The sequence below is a fragment of the Formica exsecta genome, unplaced genomic scaffold (assembly GCF_003651465.1).
Source record: "Formica exsecta isolate Colony F162 unplaced genomic scaffold, ASM365146v1 scaffold222, whole genome shotgun sequence".
In the NCBI taxonomy this organism is placed as follows: Eukaryota; Metazoa; Arthropoda; class Insecta; order Hymenoptera; family Formicidae; genus Formica; species Formica exsecta.
The window spans coordinates 955,205-974,768 of NW_021849518.1; the positions used below are offsets into that span (position 1 = coordinate 955,205).

General features: G+C 36.4%; 1 long non-coding RNA gene across 1 annotated transcript; it reads right to left on the reverse strand.

Annotated features, from left to right (window-relative positions):
* Positions 1 to 318: 318 nt before the first annotated feature.
* Positions 319 to 2,352, reverse strand: LOC115235447. Its single transcript, XR_003884030.1, has 3 exons — positions 2,095 to 2,352; positions 1,191 to 1,517; positions 319 to 1,037 (listed from the first exon to the last, which is right to left on the reverse strand). It is a non-coding gene; the product is annotated as an uncharacterized LOC115235447 (long non-coding RNA).
* Between the last annotated feature and the right edge of the window lie 17,212 nt (positions 2,353 to 19,564).

Here is a 19,564-nt window from a genome sequence, read left to right on the forward strand (position 1 = left end):
GATATAGACGCACTAAATTTTATCAATACTATGAAATGGAATTATTAAAGATATTTAAAAACTTTTATAATATAATATATATACACATTTTTATATAATATATTTTCTACTTTCCAATTTATCAATTTTGTTTAGAGAGAGAGAAAAAAAAAACTAAAAACTAAAAACTCTAAATTTTAATTTATATGTATATATATAAACTTAATATAAATAAATTTTTTTTATAATAAAAATCTTTATAATAGTTTATAATATCTATAAAAAAATAATTTATCTATTTGTTATAAATTTATAACTATGATTAAATAATTATATATATGACAATTATAATTTTTAATATCTTTCATAAGACTGTATTAATGTGCGAGAAAAGTTATATTTTATATATTTTATTTATAGTTTAATTATAAAAGGCCGCGAGAATGCGCGATAAATTGACGTTTTACTTCGATGATTATTGAAACTCGTCGTTGACTCAAAAAGGGCGGAGTTATCACTTAGAGTAAATTCGCTTTCGCTCGTATCGCGACTCGACATGTGGCATTGTATCGGCGCGAACACTGTCGTGAGCATATAAGCGTACTCAGGGGAACAGTCTGAGTCTTACTTCGTAATGGTTTTCATATGTCGCCGATGCCGACAAATGACTTTTCAATTTAAAATAGTTATCGCTAAGAGCCAGAGAGTCTGGCCTAAATTGTTTCCTGTCCCTCGTTATGCATTATATTCACCGATCATCAGACAAAATATCCATCGAATCGATGATGATATCGGCATGAATGGTAACGATTGATTAACTTGTTACTTTTACGGCAACAACCCTGAATCCTGAATCAACGTTTGAGTAATTCAATTTTATTTTCAGTCTATAAACGGCGATTTAATTTAAATTTTATATAGTGGCAATTACAAGCTTTTACAGAGTTATCCGCGGTTTTACGAGCAACATATCATCAATATTCTCTGGGGAATTAATGTTGCTCTCAGGCTGTTTCAATAAAGCGCGGCAGTTTCACTGCAGAATTGATTATGGCATCCTTTAACAGATAATTGAATAAGCTATAATATCTTACATATTCCAATGATAAAATTAATATTACTTTGCAATTGAATATTGCAGGCATAATTAACTTCTTGACTGATCATGCGATAGTTCGAGAATAGTCATTGACAAAAAAGTAAAATCTTACATCTCGAGAGATGTTTCAGCCCGCGTGCGAGTCGAATATTGCTGCGTATTATAAGCATTCGCTGCAATTTAAAATCTTGCGGAGCCGTTTGAACGCTAGCGTACAGTGATCCCCGGTGAGCAGGATGTGGTGCACCACAAAACTTTACTGCTCGTTAAATTGTAACTTACGCTTTACGCCCTGGCGCATATAATCAGTATTATGTCCTTCTCCAAGTTTCTGAGCCGAATATTACGCGAGCGAGTCATAAAGCCATTGTAAAGCGTGCTCCTCTTGTTCGCTACTGAAAGTATCTGGCCACTTGCCAGATATTTTGCGACACTATCTCTGCAACAAACTTATAGTATTATTACATATATATATTATATATATATATATATATATATTACATTATGGCACATAAGATATTTTTCCAATTTTCTCTGATTAAGTACAAACGAGTTAATTTGCGATAGATCATTTACGCTCATTTCTTCTTGTAAAATTCAAAAGTAGTCAGATTCGATTCTTTAAGAGCTGGGAAAATTAATTCTGAAGCTGCAAGAGAGAAAAAGAATTAATTTGAATTAATTTTTTCAAATTTTTAAAAAAGTGTGTTATAGATGTATTATTATATATTGAACTTTCTGTTTACTTTATCTTACGCAATTAGTAATTTGTCAAATAATTTTAATGTAATATTGGTATGCATATAAATTATATATAAACCCATGAAATCCTTCTCTCTTTGATAGGTAACACAATTATTTTGATGAAATTATCAATTGATAAATCTTTGGTTCGAATTTTTGCTCCAACTCTTATTAGCACTACTTGAATTATTGAATAGACGACGCTAGTCTAAATTGACAGTCATTTAAACCTCGGGTGCATTATATATCGAGAAGAAAATAAAGATTTTTACGAGAAAGAATGTTGCAACTTCCATCGAGCAGGCGTCATCGACCCGCGAACAGAAGAATAAGAATGCCAAGCCTAGGATATGCTCCTGCATGGCAAACAGATGTATTCACAGAAATCTTCACTTCCTCTGCAAATAAAATATACGCGTGTAGACGAGCGCCATGGTAGACACAGGCACATGGCGCAGGAAGTCCACAAGCAACTTTGAACGATTCCACTTCTGACTAGGCGATCGCAAACGTTGTTCACCGCTCGCATAATTATCAGAGAAAACGCTACAACGTCAAAATGCAACGTGAATCGTTAGTTTGTAGACTTGACACAAAAAGGACTGCGTATCTCTCGCATATGCGCATAATTAGCTATTATTAGCTAGAACCAACAGCTATCTTGGGGAATTTTTAGTTTTATATTACAAGTTTTACATATTATGTCTCATCAAATTTGAATAAATCTGATACATATATTATTCTCAAAGTTATATATATATATGTGTGTGTGTGTGTGTGTGTGTGTGTGTGTGTGTGTAAAAAATTCTTTCTCTAAATTCTAAAAAATGTATTTTTTTTAAATTGCTACCCATCATATTTGTAATTATTTTTATGTCAAATATTTCAAATTCTTGGGAATATGATTTTGGGAATACTAAAATACATTATGCACTTGATTATTTTCGCATATTTTTCTAGTCAATGTGTAGTCGATATGTAGGAAATAACGAAAGATCTATATGAACCGCATATTTTTTTGTTTCTCTTTAAACCAACTGACGTCGCGCAACATGTGCTTCCGGTGTCGTCGTGTTTCCTGCGGGGATAATCATGAAATTAGTGGTGTATCGGGTCATGAGTACGATAACCGCAGGGTGGAGGCGAGGAAGTCGTCAGAGATCAAATGCAAGACACAGGGGCTGTCTTGTGTGACCCTTTCTTCGACCGAAAATACATTCGTATTTGTAGATTATGGGAAGGAAATTCAGAAATATGTCCACGAAACGTACTTCCGCCTGTGCAGATAAGTTTTTAATAATGGTTTCATTTTCTTATCATATATAATGGCGTCTTTAATGTAGGAGAAGGTCTTTCAATATTTGTAGATATTCTTTAATAATTCTAAATATCTGAAAAATTTTTTCATTTATTATAAATATGTTTTTAACAATCTTAAATATATTTTTGTCTAAAAAATAATTATTTTGTGTAGAATTTTAATGTTTCTTTCTATTCTCTCTTATGTGCCTTTAAAATCATATAAATATTAAAAATGAGAAAAAATTTAATTAATCCTAATAACTATTCATTTTTGCAAGAACTTTGATCCTGTTCATCGAAGGCAATCTAATGACTCGTGAGCTGTCATTCCTGGATACGTAGCTTCCTCCTTCGCGATATCCCCTTCTCTCTAAAAAGACAAGAGGCTTCAGCGCAATAGCCCAGACTTCCGCAGGTAATGTAATAAATGACCTCGCCGCCTTTCCCCTATATTCGCCATTTCCTCGGCGGAACAAAAAGACGGCCATATAGTGCTTAACTACGCGCGCATACAAGAAACGATAAGCATCGAAGGAAAGGGGAATATCTCTCTTTCTTTGCGAGGATGTGTCCGTCATAATTGTAATGTTAGATTACGGAAAACATATTTTAACGTGGCTATAGGCCATCCACTTAAATTAACATGATAAATCAAAAATATGAGTCAACAATCGTTAAGTTAGACAGAGAACGCACAATATTCCTAAAACATCAATTGCATCAACAGTTTAAGATCGTCTTAATTGCTCAATCCTCTTAATTGACATGATTTTTAAACTATACCGCACGATGATATGTAAAAAAAATTGAAAATTGAAATTAATGATTCAGACGATGATTCAAAATTAAAAATGCAAATACAAAAATTAAAATGATAGGACAATGCATTACAAACTTATTGCATTAAAATTGTTTTCTCTCCTCATAACTAAAAGTGCACGTTACAATTTCAAGATTTTGAAACTCTATGAATTAATACATAAAAAAATAAAACAAGAATATAGAAGTACACATATCTTATATTTATATGAATATTTTATATACTTATATAAACATTAAGTATATAAAATTATATATATATATATATGTATATTTATAAAATGAATGTTATAAATTATATTTTCTCTCTCACGTCGGTTCGGAATTATTTTTCATTGCAAATACAAACATTTGTTAAAATCCTCATATAAACATAGAGTGTGTGCGATTTTTTTCTTCTTCTTATATATACACACACTTTGACTTAATAAATATACTTTAAAGAAATTGACATTTTTCTGATGCATTGTTCCTTTCTTAAACCATTGTCACTTTTTCGACGTTTTAGAGGATTTTCAATATTCTTGTGTCATCATAAAAGTAGCTTTCTCTAACTTCTTGTTTTCTTCAAGGATTTCGAGTCCTTGTAACGGTATCATCCGTGGGAACTAGAATCGTTTTATGACACTACTATCCGCCCATTTGGTTTCTGTTTACATATCGTAAAAACAACAAAATTCTTCGAAACTTCTTCCTATCTTTAGCCAGACGCGCATAGACAGAATGCAGAGCTTTTTTTGGAAAGAACCATTGTGTCAAGATGTTAAGATTTTTCGCGTGAGGAAGATTTATATTGAAATATAAAAAAACGGGAGGATGATTGTTTTTTTTACCTGCGTGATGTAACGCGGCACATTGCTTTTAATGGAAACGCATCTGTTACTGCATCGACCGTGAAGATTTTCGGGTGACTTTCACGGCGCCCTAATACCCCGTCATAAATTATTCGCAAGAATGCGACGGGGGAACGTGTTTGCATAACCCTAAAACTGCTCGCTAATCAAGTGAACATAACGTTGCCAATTCTGACAAATCACACGCAATAACGCGATAATTATATAGGATGTTCGATAATGGGTATACGCATTTGGCAAACGAAGGGTATCCCTTGTATCAAACATTGAATAATTTTTTTCTTCGCGATTCACAAATGTAATCCGATATTCGTGCGTTGGTTTTTTGACGACAAACGAGGCTGGATAAAATATCCAACTGGCCGACTTCCGACATTAAGGATAATCGAATTCATTATTCCAACGTGATACAAAGTTATCGTATGTTGTATATATATATATACACATATATGTATAAACCGTTGCGTTGGATTCTGAAGGAGGCGCTATAATAAAGAACACGAATCTCTCCCTCGGCGCTTTTTTGTGACGCGCGCGATCGCAGAATTTGTGGCTTCAGAGAGATAAAAGGCCGGAAGAAGAAAGTTCAATGCCTGATCGTCCCGAAGGACTCTCCCACGGTTCGGCAAGGAGTTCCTATCTGTTCACTGCCAGTGATTTTTTTTCTCTACTTGCCCTCTCTCCGCGCAAGTAGGTCATAGTATACGAGCGCGGATTCACTTTCGTCGAGCCCATCGACTAAGGTGTTTTCGTTATCCGGGTGTCACCTGGTGACTCCTCGACGCTCATCGACATCGTCGCAGGAAGACCGTGAAGTACGTGGGAAAACTTTTTATCCCGGTTTGGTTCTTTCAAAGTTTTTTCGCGATTGCACGAAGCATCCTTTTTAATTAAGTCTCACATTTAAGATCGCTCTTTGTCCGTGAATAACAATTGAGGATAAACAAATCAATACAATAAATTAACCTGACAATCATAGATTGTAATATTAATTTCTTTTTATTAAATCAGAATTTCGTCTTGAAACTAAGGTAAGAGTTTCAAAAATAGAGACTTTGTTCTTTATCTCAATTGAAAAATTAGCTTTATAATGTATTGCAATTCTAATTATTTTATTTATATTTCGTCACAGTATAGAATTAATTCGTTATATCGATTTGATAGATGCAAGCATTCCTTGGTTGTAATTTCGAACGTCGCATTCGTGTCGGCACGAGTCGAATGAATTTTTATGCCACAATCTGCATATAATGATACGGTTTATTACACCGGATGTGGCACTCCCATAGCGCGCTCGCGTCCGCGAATCTTTATCTAAATATTCGATTAAAGAGTGCGCCCAGGTTACTCGAAAAGCATCAACCTTACAGAAGAAGGCGGACTTTATTATTGCCTGCCGGAAGTGACGTATTACTGCCACCGAATTATCTCGTATAATACGTTAATATCCCGGTCGCACGTTACCGGAGGACTCTTTCTTAGTAAAGCGTGCTATTTCGAAATTGTCTTGTCTCAGGACCTCCTTCAACAGGGTAAGAGCACTCGCACATCGCTTTCAACGAAGTCGTTACGCGATACGACAGCTAAAAGCTCATGGCACTTTCGTCCGCTACTCATAAATATTGTAACAATATTTAATTTCAAGGAGAGAGATTACGACATCTTGGAGGGTTTTTCGAAAGAAATATGTGTGATGTACGATTAATTAGCTTTTACCACTTACTTGCGCAGTTCACGAAATGAGTTTTCAAATTCTTTCTTCTCTACTGTAGAGAAGACTTATGCCTTCTAAAGATAGAAGAATTAATTTGAATCGTCTCTCTGTGCATTCCTTTCGTGCATCGTAAAATTTGATTTTTAAGATTACAAAGTATATGGTAATATAGGCGATATAATCGGTAAATATGCGAACCACATTGACACGAGGGTCAGCAGTCGCAAGACTACTCCGAAGCATATATGTAGGCATGGATTGAATGTCGCGTGCGAACCTCTTACAGGAATATATCGGCGCGATGCCACAATGAATAAAACTCCATGAGGGATAGAGATAGTTAAAGGGAAAGAAAAGGGAAAAAGGGAGAATGAAGGCGACAAACGCAGAATCGTCTCTTCGTGGGTACCGCGGGACGAGTCGATGTCGATGCATCGCATCGGCACACAATGCCAGTTTCGCTCGTAATTGCGCATGAAGGTAGGCAGATGCGCATCGCGCGCCCGCCCCTATATTTTAATGAGCCGCCGGTGAGAATCTTTTTTCACTCGCTATAATGACGCTCGTGCAGGTAGTATGGGAATTCGAATTGCTGATAAAGCATCGATGAGTCAATCGCGAGAATAGACGGCCAGATGTTGTTTCACTGTCGATTGCTGCAATTTAGTGTCCGCGTCGAGTTCACAGTCGACACGCGCTAATTACATTATCTTATCGTTTTAGAGTGCAGGGACTTAACACAGAATAGAGATGATGTAGAGTATATAGATATACTCTACATTGCCAGAAAATTACAAACTTCATTTGTAAAGCTATTAAAATGCTAGTATCTTTTTAATGGCATTTAATTATAAACGACGAGAAAAAGAAATTATAATCACAAATTATATTTCTGTTTTCTATGGATTTACATATATATAAGAATAATGATACTAAAGCTCTTCGTTCTCCTTCGCATAAAGATTATTTAACGTATCAGTTAAGATGTTAATACAACGGAAAAAATACCGAAAATTATGTAAAATTGTAATCTAAATTTTGACTCGAAGCAAGCATTTGTAGAATGAAGGAAACTTTATTACGCTGATAAACGTTCAATATCTCGATCCATTTCGATTCCAATAGATAAGCGAGAAGTAATGAATTACTGTACTTCTCTACCGGTAAAATATATGAAACCGCTTGGTTCGGTGTGCGCGATCAATGTGGATCGTTTGATGAGTGCCGACCATAACAGCTCCTCACGTACAATCTAAGTCGGGTCAAACCGGACTGACAACCGTTCTGCCTGTGAACGGAAGACGCTCTGGCATAGCCAATGAATTCGTCTGCGACCGAATGGTAATGTTACTGCGTGCGGTCCTTATGTCGACAGAGAAAGGGAGGAGGAAGCGAGATAAGGGGTGGAAGAGAGACGGAGGGCGAAAGGTCGACATTAGAGAGAGAAAGAGAGAGAGAGAGAGAGAGAAAGCGAAGGTAGAAGAAGGAAGGAACGCTCGCGTCGTGAACGTGCGTGTGTAGTGCGCGTACGCACGCGTACGACACATCGTACGTGCGGTACCGTAGCACATACGACAGTTTGCAATTTATTGTCTGGACTTCAATTTGCCAAGTGAGTGGCCGTGGGCGCTACCGCCGCTTCCGACGGATATTCGGCGTCGAAAATTGCCAATTGTCTCAATGGAACTCGATTCGTATTGTGCACCAACGTTTATGCCGCAACAGCTCGCTCGCTCGCGCGCGCGCGCGCGCGACAGTAAGCAAACGTGCGTGCATGCACGCATGTATTATAACAATACGCGTGAGGTCCTTCGGTAAGCCGACGACGCCGCGAACCCCTCTGGCTTTCGCAGAAGCGTCAATCAGCGAGGATTTCTACGATAAGTCGTTTCTGCCATCGCGCGCACAGCCGCCATGACAAATTTATGTCGTATAGAGGATGATTGCATTAACACGGAAGAAAAGGGGTTGATTCTGAGGGAGAAGAAAGAATTACTAAATTTTTCATTTTTCTTTTTAAGATAATTATATAGATTATCGGATATATCGTTTACAGAAAATTTCGTACTGTCGTATATTTTTGTGCAATTTGTGTATACACTCAAAAAAGTGGTATTGCAACTACAGCAAAAATTTTCTGGGTGCGCAAAATTAACTGAGGTACATAAATGATTAGCAAATACTGTGATATCGCATATGTTTCGCATTTAATCAATCTAAGTGACAGAGACAGAATTTATATCTGAACTGTTTGTGAAATTTAGAAAGAATGTTTTTCTGTGGCGCCTATCCATGTTAAGGCCAATCATACTTGTTATAAAGTTTGGCTGTGGTAGACAGAAAAAATTAGCGGCAAGAAACAAATGAATATATAATCCTCACGTCTAACATATTTGTATAACGCGCTCAATCTATCTAGCTCTTTTAAACAATTTTTCTCAATTTTTCGATGCTGCAGTTATAATTGGCAGTTATATTTCTCATAAAGATCGTTCTAGCTGTAGTATCGAAACTCATATTTATCCAATGCAGTGATTAACATTTGGCAATGGGACCTAAATTTTCTAGAAGATATTATTAGAATATTGCTGCTATAAATTCTATATGTAACAGACAATATTCTAACAGATACAAAAAATAGCGATAAATTTTTGTTGTGACACCTAGAAATCTACCTATATCAGCAAGACATTTTTTTGAGTGTATATACCTAAGAAACTTTAAATTCAATCTATATTTTTTTTTGTTGCTGCATCCAAGTCCTCGAGCCAAAGGAATCGAACATTTCCAAATGTATCCCTTGGCAACGGTGAAGCTGCAAGAAGGTAAAAAAAAAATCGCTTGGTCACGAAATCGTACTGCCTATCTCTTAGACGATGCAAAGACGGCCGATTCTGCCGGCTGTTAATCCGCGCGATTCCATCGACTTATCCTCTCCCGATAGCGATTTACGTCTGGATCCCCCGTGTGCCGTCCATGTCGAAATTAGCTAGTCAGCGCCCAGATTGATGAGGCGAGGACCGCCTCGCCGACGTCGAGGTCTTATGATACGCGCGGATCGGGCCCCGTCCAATTAACCGCGGACATACTCGTCGAGGTGATATTCTTCGAGGGATTTCGTTCCTTGAATGACGTTGTCATCGTCATCATGATCGTGTTGCCTCGAGATGTTTTCTCCCCATAGGATCAATGATATAAATAATATTTTCTAGTGTGCATCTTTCAATGCAGATATAAATATTATTGAAGAAATTACCTAAACAGAGATATCTGTAAATAGATATTAAATATTTATATGTATCTAAATATAAAACAAAAATTTTTTTTATATTTAAACAGCTTATATCGTCAAGATTTTAAAAGAGGAACAACACACTGCAAGTTTCAAATATTTTCTATTAATTCTGTAGATTTCATTCTAAATTTTAAATCATATAAAATAATGCATATTTTTCGCTCATAATTTTCGCTAATAATTTTATTTATCTTGCGGTAATGCAATATAGAGGTTTAAGAGATAAAATCATTATCCCAAATCTTTTTTACTTCAATTTTACCTGCTCTCTCATTTATCTGGAACCGCTTACCTGATTTCATGAATAAGCCGATAATCGCGAACGAAATTTTGATTCGAGTGATGGAAGGGCCAATATGCAATGAAAGAGAAGACGTTCATGGAAGAAGAAGAAGGAGAGAAGGAGAAATGGCAGAGGAGAGTAGACGGTGGGAAGAAAGTGCCGGGAAGGATAAAAGGCAACATATACACACACACACACACACGCACACAACATAGCAGAAAGAAACGAGTACTACCGTCTGGTGGGTCTTTGTACTGATCGAGTCTCCATCTCTCTCTTTCTCCGTCTTTTCCCTTCTTCTCTTTCTCTTCACCTCCCCGAAAGCAGCGTCAGTAGGACAGGAACCGTCGCTGGATTGTCTGGGACCAGGCTGGACCAGCTCTCTTCTTCTCTTTCTCTTTCTTTTTCTCCGTGTAGTACGGTTAACGCGATGATAATGTCCGTACCGGGGCCAACGGGAGATGGGGTCGCGGGATTTGTCGATAGAATTCCTGGATAATTCCGTTCGCGGCGGGATTGCCTGAAAAAAGAGAGAAAAAGAAAGAGAGAAAGAGTGAAAAATCTCATAAGAATATGATGACCACATGCAAAATCGCGTCAACGGATTCCCGCGGAGCCACTCCTTGTTCCCTGTACAATGCCTTTCTTTTCGTCGCTTTGAAAACTTGGTAAATTCGTTAATCCTGCAACGAAACGATCATGCGATTGCCAAAAAACGCCAGTCTGAAAAGGTTCATTATGAAATATACAGGCGCCACCTCGACTTCCACGCGAGCTCTTCTAAACAGGAGCAAAGCCTTATTTGCGGTAATGTGAATGTCGGTCGATGTGTATAAAAGGTGCTCTTCGCGAAAATAAGGGTCCTCCGGCCGTGCGTGGAGCCGAGGAACAGTTAAGCGCAGCCAGCACGAAGCGATAATGATTAGTTACTTGGGCATCGACAATCGGTGGAAAGGAATGGAAGTCTAACTTGCTAATCACTGCTATTTATATCTATAACAGGTAATATACATATGTAATATGGCGTACTTAAAAAGTACTCATGACGACCAATTAATTTTCGAGACGAAGGAACGTTTAAATATAGTAAGACTTGAAAAGTGCACCTAGATTGAAATTTAAAAGTAAAAATTACATAAATTAAAATTAAAATTATAAATTAAAAGTGAAATTACATAAATTAATTATAGTTTTATAATTCTATACACGTGATATACTTTTACTTCCTCTAGTTTTACTTCTAAACAAATTCTTTTGTTCTTAACTTCTGTCAAGAGCATTTCTTTGATTTATTATTCCAAAATTTTCTATATAATGTATACGTTTTGCCAATAATAGAAATCGACACATTAGATGATATCTTAAAATCAGAGAAATTAAAGCTAAAAGTCAATTAAAAATAATTATGAAATATATCACAAAAATAGCCTAATTGATGTCATGTACAGATAGAGATGCGAACGCATTGAACGTGTGAAATGTTTTGATACATACATACATGGTACCATGTGCATCCCAGGGATGAAGGGACCGAAACGTGACTCCTTGCGCCGGCGCATAGCAGGTCGCTCTTTTGGCATAACAGGCGGGCTCGCATCCTGTATATTTTTATGAGACCCTTCTGAGAATCGGGATGCATCGCGTGGGGCGAACAGCTGAGACCGAATGATAAGACGCGACAGTCAGTTGCTGGGATTTTAATAGGATCTCTATCCTACTTATCGATTTCTCTTCGCCAAAATGCATTTCTGAGCTCCGTTATTTGTGCATTTGTTCCGATATTTCAAAGATTCATTCACGAAAAATATTAGAATATCAATCAAAACTAAGTAATAACATCGATATATCTATCATTTCTTTTCATTAAATAAAATTTTCCTATTTAATTAAGATATAATTTAAACTAAAAAATTTAATCCTCTCTCTTTATGATTTTATAATGTGGAGATATCTTAACATTATCCATTTTAGTACTAGATTCATTTTAGTGCAATTATCATGCAACCAATAATCTCACATGCATATCTGACATTAGAAAATAGATGATAATTTTCGTCAATCTTTTTTCAATGGCATTAGATAAGCGAGGGACGGGAAAATAGAATCATTTATCTTAATTTTGGCTCGCCTGTCGTCAATGATTATGTCCAATTTTTTTAAAAATTGCCGAAAAATGCATACGCGCGCATTTCTTCGGTATTTATACGCACAACGACTTTAGGATACACATGCGTTACTCGCTTATGCGGTAAACAAGTATTCCTTCGCGGCGGTAATACCTTCTCGAAAACGCTCTATAATTATGCCGTTCGTGTCGATATACTGCGTGACTTGAGGTTAGCCGGTGGCACCACAAAACGCTCTTCATTATACACGGCCACTCTCGGAAATGCTTCGTTATCACGAACACCGAGACTGTATTTCGCGCGAACACGCATTTACATCAAGTGCAAACGCCGAAAATGAAGGAGACTTGTACACAAAATTATAGATTCGACGTCTTTGATTTTATATATCATTGATTGTGTGTAAATATGTCCAATGATTTCTTTACATTAAAGATGTATATTTATGTAGGAAAAATATCCGATATATCGAATATTAAAGATGATGACAGAAGAGAAGAGAGAGAGATAAAACTTATTTATTTTTTTAAATTCTTTATACATTAAATTTTTTTTTTTATATGTAGCTGCAAAATTTATGTATAAAACTTGTTTATTAATTAAATTACAATTCAAATTCAAGAGCTTTCTAATTGTATTATAAGAGTTTTATTAAGGAAAGTAGACTTTACTTTGCTGAAAAAATCTGTAGCTAAAACAACTGCTATATAAATAAAAAACATTAGACGATAACGTCGCATTATTTATTTTTTATATTTATAAGAAGATACGCAACGAATATGCTTTTATCTATCCGAGAAATAATACGCGATGTAGGGATAAGAAATTAACTTTTCGCTCGCACTCTTGGAATATCGAATTACCCGCGCTCGATCAAACTTCAATCTCGTTTCTGTAAAACTACCGGGCTTGGATTACGGGCATTCGATATAATGTACGATCGCACGGTAGCGACCACGACGTATAACCGTTTTGACACCTAGTTTCACCGATCGGGAGGACGCCTTCGGCCGTGACTTCGGGCTCCGGTAATTACGGTAATTTAATTAGAAGTCATCTGGCGAGAAATTTTGGCTCGCCTGTCGTCAATGATTATGTCCAATTTTTTTTAAAATTGCCGAAAAATGCATACGCGCGCATTTCTTCGGTATTTATACGCACAACGACTTTAGGATACACATGCGTTACTCGCTTATGCGGTAAACAAGTATTCCTTCGCGGCGGTAATACCTTCTCGAAAACGCTCTATAATTATGCCGTTCGTGTCGATATACTGCGTGACTTGAGGTTAGCCGGTGGCACCACAAAACGCTCTTCATTATACACGGCCACTCTCGGAAATGCTTCGTTATCACGAACACCGAGACTGTATTTCGCGCGAACACGCATTTACATCAAGTGCAAACGCCGAAAATGAAGGAGACTTGTACACAAAATTATAGATTCGACGTCTTTGATTTTATATATCATTGATTGTGTGTAAATATGTCCAATGATTTCTTTACATTAAAGATGTATATTTATGTAGGAAAAATATCCGATATATCGAATATTAAAGATGATGACAGAAGAGAAGAGAGAGAGATAAAACTTATTTATTTTTTTAAATTCTTTATACATTAAATTTTTTTTTTTATATGTAGCTGCAAAATTTATGTATAAAACTTGTTTATTAATTAAATTACAATTCAAATTCAAGAGCTTTCTAATTGTATTATAAGAGTTTTATTAAGGAAAGTAGACTTTACTTTGCTGAAAAAATCTGTAGCTAAAACAACTGCTATATAAATAAAAAACATTAGACGATAACGTCGCATTATTTATTTTTTATATTTATAAGAAGATACGCAACGAATATGCTTTTATCTATCCGAGAAATAATACGCGATGTAGGGATAAGAAATTAACTTTTCGCTCGCACTCTTGGAATATCGAATTACCCGCGCTCGATCAAACTTCAATCTCGTTTCTGTAAAACTACCGGGCTTGGATTACGGGCATTCGATATAATGTACGATCGCACGGTAGCGACCACGACGTATAACCGTTTTGACACCTAGTTTCACCGATCGGGAGGACGCCTTCGGCCGTGACTTCGGGCTCCGGTAATTACGGTAATTTAATTAGAAGTCATCTGGCGAGATGTCAGCCACGCGTATAGCACGTGCGCCTTATGTCATGTCTTATTGAAATAGCTTGCTTTCTGTTTGCGCCGGATTCGGAAAACGGATGGTCTCGGCCGCCTTATGTTCAAGACGGTTATCACCGCGGGACGTGCAGTCTGTCGCTCGTTAGATATTGTCTCGACGGTATGCATTAACCAACCGGATATTACTTTGTAAAAATTAAGATCTATCAGTTAATTAAGAATATATCAAAGATATATTAGTTTTTTTTATTCTTTAATTTTTCTAACTTCTGATGATAGTGATAAAGCAAAGTGTTTCTTTTTCAAAAATATATATTTGTATTTATTTTCTTTTTATTACGCATGCTTTTATGAAAAACCGAGAGATTTTTTAATTGTACCGGCGAAAAAAATACTTTTTTTGCTAAGAATAAAATTCTTGAATGTCGCCCTTTAAAGAAAAAGATTAAGTTCTCCAGTTATATACGAATTTACTTTCGAAATTACTGTACTTATATCGCTTTTGACACTTTTCGAAAAGCCCTCATTCGTATGTTCCCAGCACCTTCTTATCGAGGAAAGCGAAAAAAGGGAGAGAGAAAACGGTGCTTGCGAGAAAGATGCAGAAGAAGGTGTGCGCGTGCCAGGCACACCTGCATATTAGAGTAGGGGGTTTAACACGGGGGTACTTCGGGACACCTGGCGACCGTCTATCGTCTATAACGTAATAGTATTTCGTGATATAAGGAGCGTGTGCACGGGGGGAGGGGGGAGGGGTCTAAAGGAAAACGAGCGAGCAGAAAAGAAGGCAGTGAGGTAGCGCGCGGTTAAACGCTCCAGGGAACGCTAAGGGCGAGTGGTACGATGCAGTTGACGTCTCGAATCGATAAAATCGGCTCCGTGGACGTAACGATCATTCTCTGCTAAAATGCCCTCGCGACACCTGGCTTTATGTTAGTCACGAGGCAACGCTACGGGGAGGCTTGATTTCAAACGTCGAAAGTGTCTTACGCAATGAGACTTTGCGTATTTAAAGACTCGACGAAAACAAACTCGCCAAATATATACAAATCTCAGCTCAAAAGTAGCTTTCCTTAAATCGTACAACTAAAATAAAATAGACTATATTTTTTTTATTTTTTTTTTTTTTAAATATCTATTTTAATTGAATAACACTGTCGTGGAGAAATCCTTAGATTAATATAAGAAAAAGTTATTTTTTTTAATATATAAACATATATTTTTTTCGTTTTATTCACATAAGTTTAAATTAAAACTTAATATCAATGTCATATTTAATGTTCAAAATTCAATGTAATTTTCTTATTATAAAACTTTGATATTTAATGTTTTAATTTCAATATAATCTTTTTATTATAAAAAGAAATCTTGAAATTTATCGCGAAAAAAAAAAAGGAAATTGGAAACGAATGTCGGTTTTCTGAGACAGCTTGTACAAACTGATCATGTACAATCTGTTGGCTGTCGCTTTTATTGAAGCATGGTCCGATAAATTTCTTGATCGAGAGTCACTCGTACGATATGGACCAACGGTGACGCGGCGACAAAAGCGTGGAACAACAAAAGTCCGCGTAGCCCGTGCCCGCGAAATACAAAGGCCGGTGGCAGCTGCCGATTTTATTTGAGATCGCCTTCGTGGGGTGAAGTTGAAAGCTAAGAAAGTCTTTCGGGGTTTGAAAGCGCGGGAGCTGATGAGTGTCGCAGCGAGTCGCGAATTCGCTCGCAATCTGTAATTGGCGATGGGATTATATTGATAAATAACATTGCAATATGAAATAATTAAAAAATATACGCAGTAAGTCGCATATTGTCTTTTAATGTACTAATGATTTTAAAGAGACTCGAAGAGAGATACGTCGCATACGTCATAAGAACCGACTCTTCAGATTCCGCGCTACGATTAATCGCCTAATTTGTACAACGATCTGTACTTGCCGTATGGCATATTGCGTACTTCAGTGAGGAGAAGGAAGGGCGGCCTCCCAGCACCCCTCCCTCCCCCCCCCTCCCCGCCGGGATACGTTACGCGTTCCGGCCAACCCCTGGCTGCTGAAAAAATAATTTCAAACAAGCAGAAACCGACGGCAAAAGCGACAAGCCGAAAGACGTTACATATCGCACAAGGGTGATCCCTTAGCATGACAATAAGACATCTGCTTGGCACGAGCTCGTCGCGAAGGGTGCAAGCAAGTGGCAGCCCCAGCTCCGGCTAACCATCCTTAACGAAATCGGGCCCCGCGAGCCCCTTACTCGGGATAATCTTCGACGTTATTGCGTCGCCGGGGGAAGTATGTACAAGAGAGGGTCCTCCGGCGACGACTCTCCTCTCCTTGCTGCTAACATCTGGCAGATTCTGAGTTCATCCATCTTAAACGCCGTAACGACGTGACATATCGATCGGGCTACTAAAGTACACATACACGCACACATATGAGAATCTTATGCTCGAGCATCACTTGCAATTTGCCCACGGTTTTTACCAACATATCAACATGTGCGCATATTATTCGCGACATGTGAAAGTATTCTATAGAATAGCTTAATAGCAGGATATTATTTATATATTTTTTAACTGTTACTATTTTAAAAATATTTTTCTATATATAATATATATAAAAATATATATATATACGAATTTCTTAAATTATATTGTAATATTGCTATGTAAAAAAAAAGAATGCGCTGTATATTATGTGATTACTATATAATATAATAACCCTTGCTAGATTATAATACTAATCATAATTTTTCTTATCTTTATTTTTGAGAAGGAAATCAATTTTTTTTCTTGAAATTTTGTCTCTGGAATCATATTTTGATTTTAGTATATTAGAAGAAGACACATGAAATATATATATATATCTCTCTCTCTTCCCTCTCTCTCTCTGTAGCTATGTAATATCACAATTCATTAAGAAAATAATGAACACACATTGATATGTGTTTCTCGGCGCGAACTGAGCCTCACGATTTATTCAATGATGGTTAAGATAAAAACCACGTCTCGCTAAAAAAATCGCGGCGATACATCACGCGGTATTCGAGGCTGTCGTCGAAAGTGCTTGAGAAAGCAATAGGAGTGAAGTGGCATTTTTGACACGTTGATGCACTACCGAACGCGGGGGATGATGATCAAATGATGCGGTTTATCTTCAGCGCGGCAAAAGAAAAAGAAGCGGCATGTAAAGTAGCGAGGCAATTCGTCTCCGGGATAATAACGTTTCGTGTGTTCGCGATGCCGCGCGCGCACACGCACGCACAATTAATCAAATCCACGCCATATGGCCGCCCCGCGGCAAAGCGGGGATTCGAATTTTTCAATTTGTCGAAGAAACGTCTTGGGAACTTCTCATTGGCCGAAGCTGATGTTCAATGCTCTTACCGAGATATTCTCTCTCACGTCCGTCACAAGGATGAAACGGGCGCGAGTACGATCTCATCGTAGACTGCCGCGACGAGATACTGTGCGATATAAATTATGATTCGCGAAAGAGAAGCTAATATTGCAAAATTAAAGGCATAATACTTACACGATGTTGTCAGAAATTCGCCATATATCGCGACTTCAGTCATATGATTCCTTCTCGTTTGAGATTCTTCAAGATTCTTGCGAGAGTCGAGTAGAATCATCATGGAATTTATGTATCCGTGATTTTATCCGAGATATTTATATCCCAATTTTTAAATATTACTAATTAATTTTCACCCTAGTGTAATATAGTATATAATGTAGTGTATAAAAATGTGTAGAACCAGCGTATAAATATGTAGAATATGTAAATTTTTTGTGAAAGGTTTACACATATTAATGATTTTAATTTATATTTTTTTGTTTCGTGCACCTAACTTGTTCTATCATTTGGTTATCGCCGATAACTTATCAATTTTTGCTCATCGTGACTTATACATTGGTTATCTATGCTTATCTTCACACATTAACTAACCTTACGAAAATATTATTTTTCCCTTTATCATATTTTATCAATGTCTCGTCTATCCATTTATACGGCTGGATCCTATATAAACAGACAATTGAAACAAATAAAATATGAAAAAATAAACTTTGTCGACGCGGCCAATAAAGAGAATTTTACAAACTCGTAAAAACTTCGTAATCTTATCCATAACCAAATCATTCAGATGGCTATTCATATTTAAAGCTAGATTTTCAAAACGACCGTAGAGGCTCTACGAGCTGAGGGGAATATTATAAAGTATGTTGCTTTTGAGAGATGGACATTGAAGCGAGTACCGCGCGTGAAATTCTTTCCAAGAAACAGGATATGGTCGAAACAGAAGGAGCGGTTCGGCTTCGACACAAAGCGGTTCGGTTTCGCTAAGGAATGGATTGCTAGCGGAGCTCTTTCTGGCCTTGAAATGGGAATTTCTTGAATAATTCAAACTTTAACATAAAAACTCGATTTAGTGAGACGAATCAAGGTGATATTTGTACACTGCAATTATACAAGAATGAAAAACATAAATCTACTGTCGTAAACGCACTTTAAATCAACGACATCCGACTTATCTAGGACGATTATAAATTTTTCATAAGCCGCGTTTTGTTTCCTTGTTATATCTTACAACGGGATTTGCAATAAGCTCAAATAACTTATTTAATTAAATAACGAATGCCACGATAATCAAGCAGATCAATTAAGACTTGCATATATGTGGCAATATCGATAATTACGCGGATTATGTTCTGCATTTAAAAAGTATTCTTTCAGGTTTTACAATTGATTCTTTTGCGAATAGTAATGTTTTTTCTGCACACACACACACACACACACAATCTGTTTTAGTATAATACAGTAGAATATATTTCTTTTCATTAAAGCATTTAATTATACCTACTTTATTTGGCCTATACACCACTTATTAATATATACAATTATATTAGATTATAATACAATCAAAGAAATAAAAAATAAAATAGTATATTAAACAAAAAATTATTAAAATAAGTATAATAAAAATACATAGAATGAAAATGTAACATATATGTAAAATAATTAAATAGAATGAAACGGAAGGAACAAATAATATCATAAATATGAAAAATTAGTTTACACATCCCAAATTAAATATTATTTTAACTCTGTTCTCTTTTTCAATCCCCTTGATTATCAAATCTATGGAAGACCTATGTTAAGTTCGTTCTATATTATACGCAATAATGAAGACAAAACGGACGATG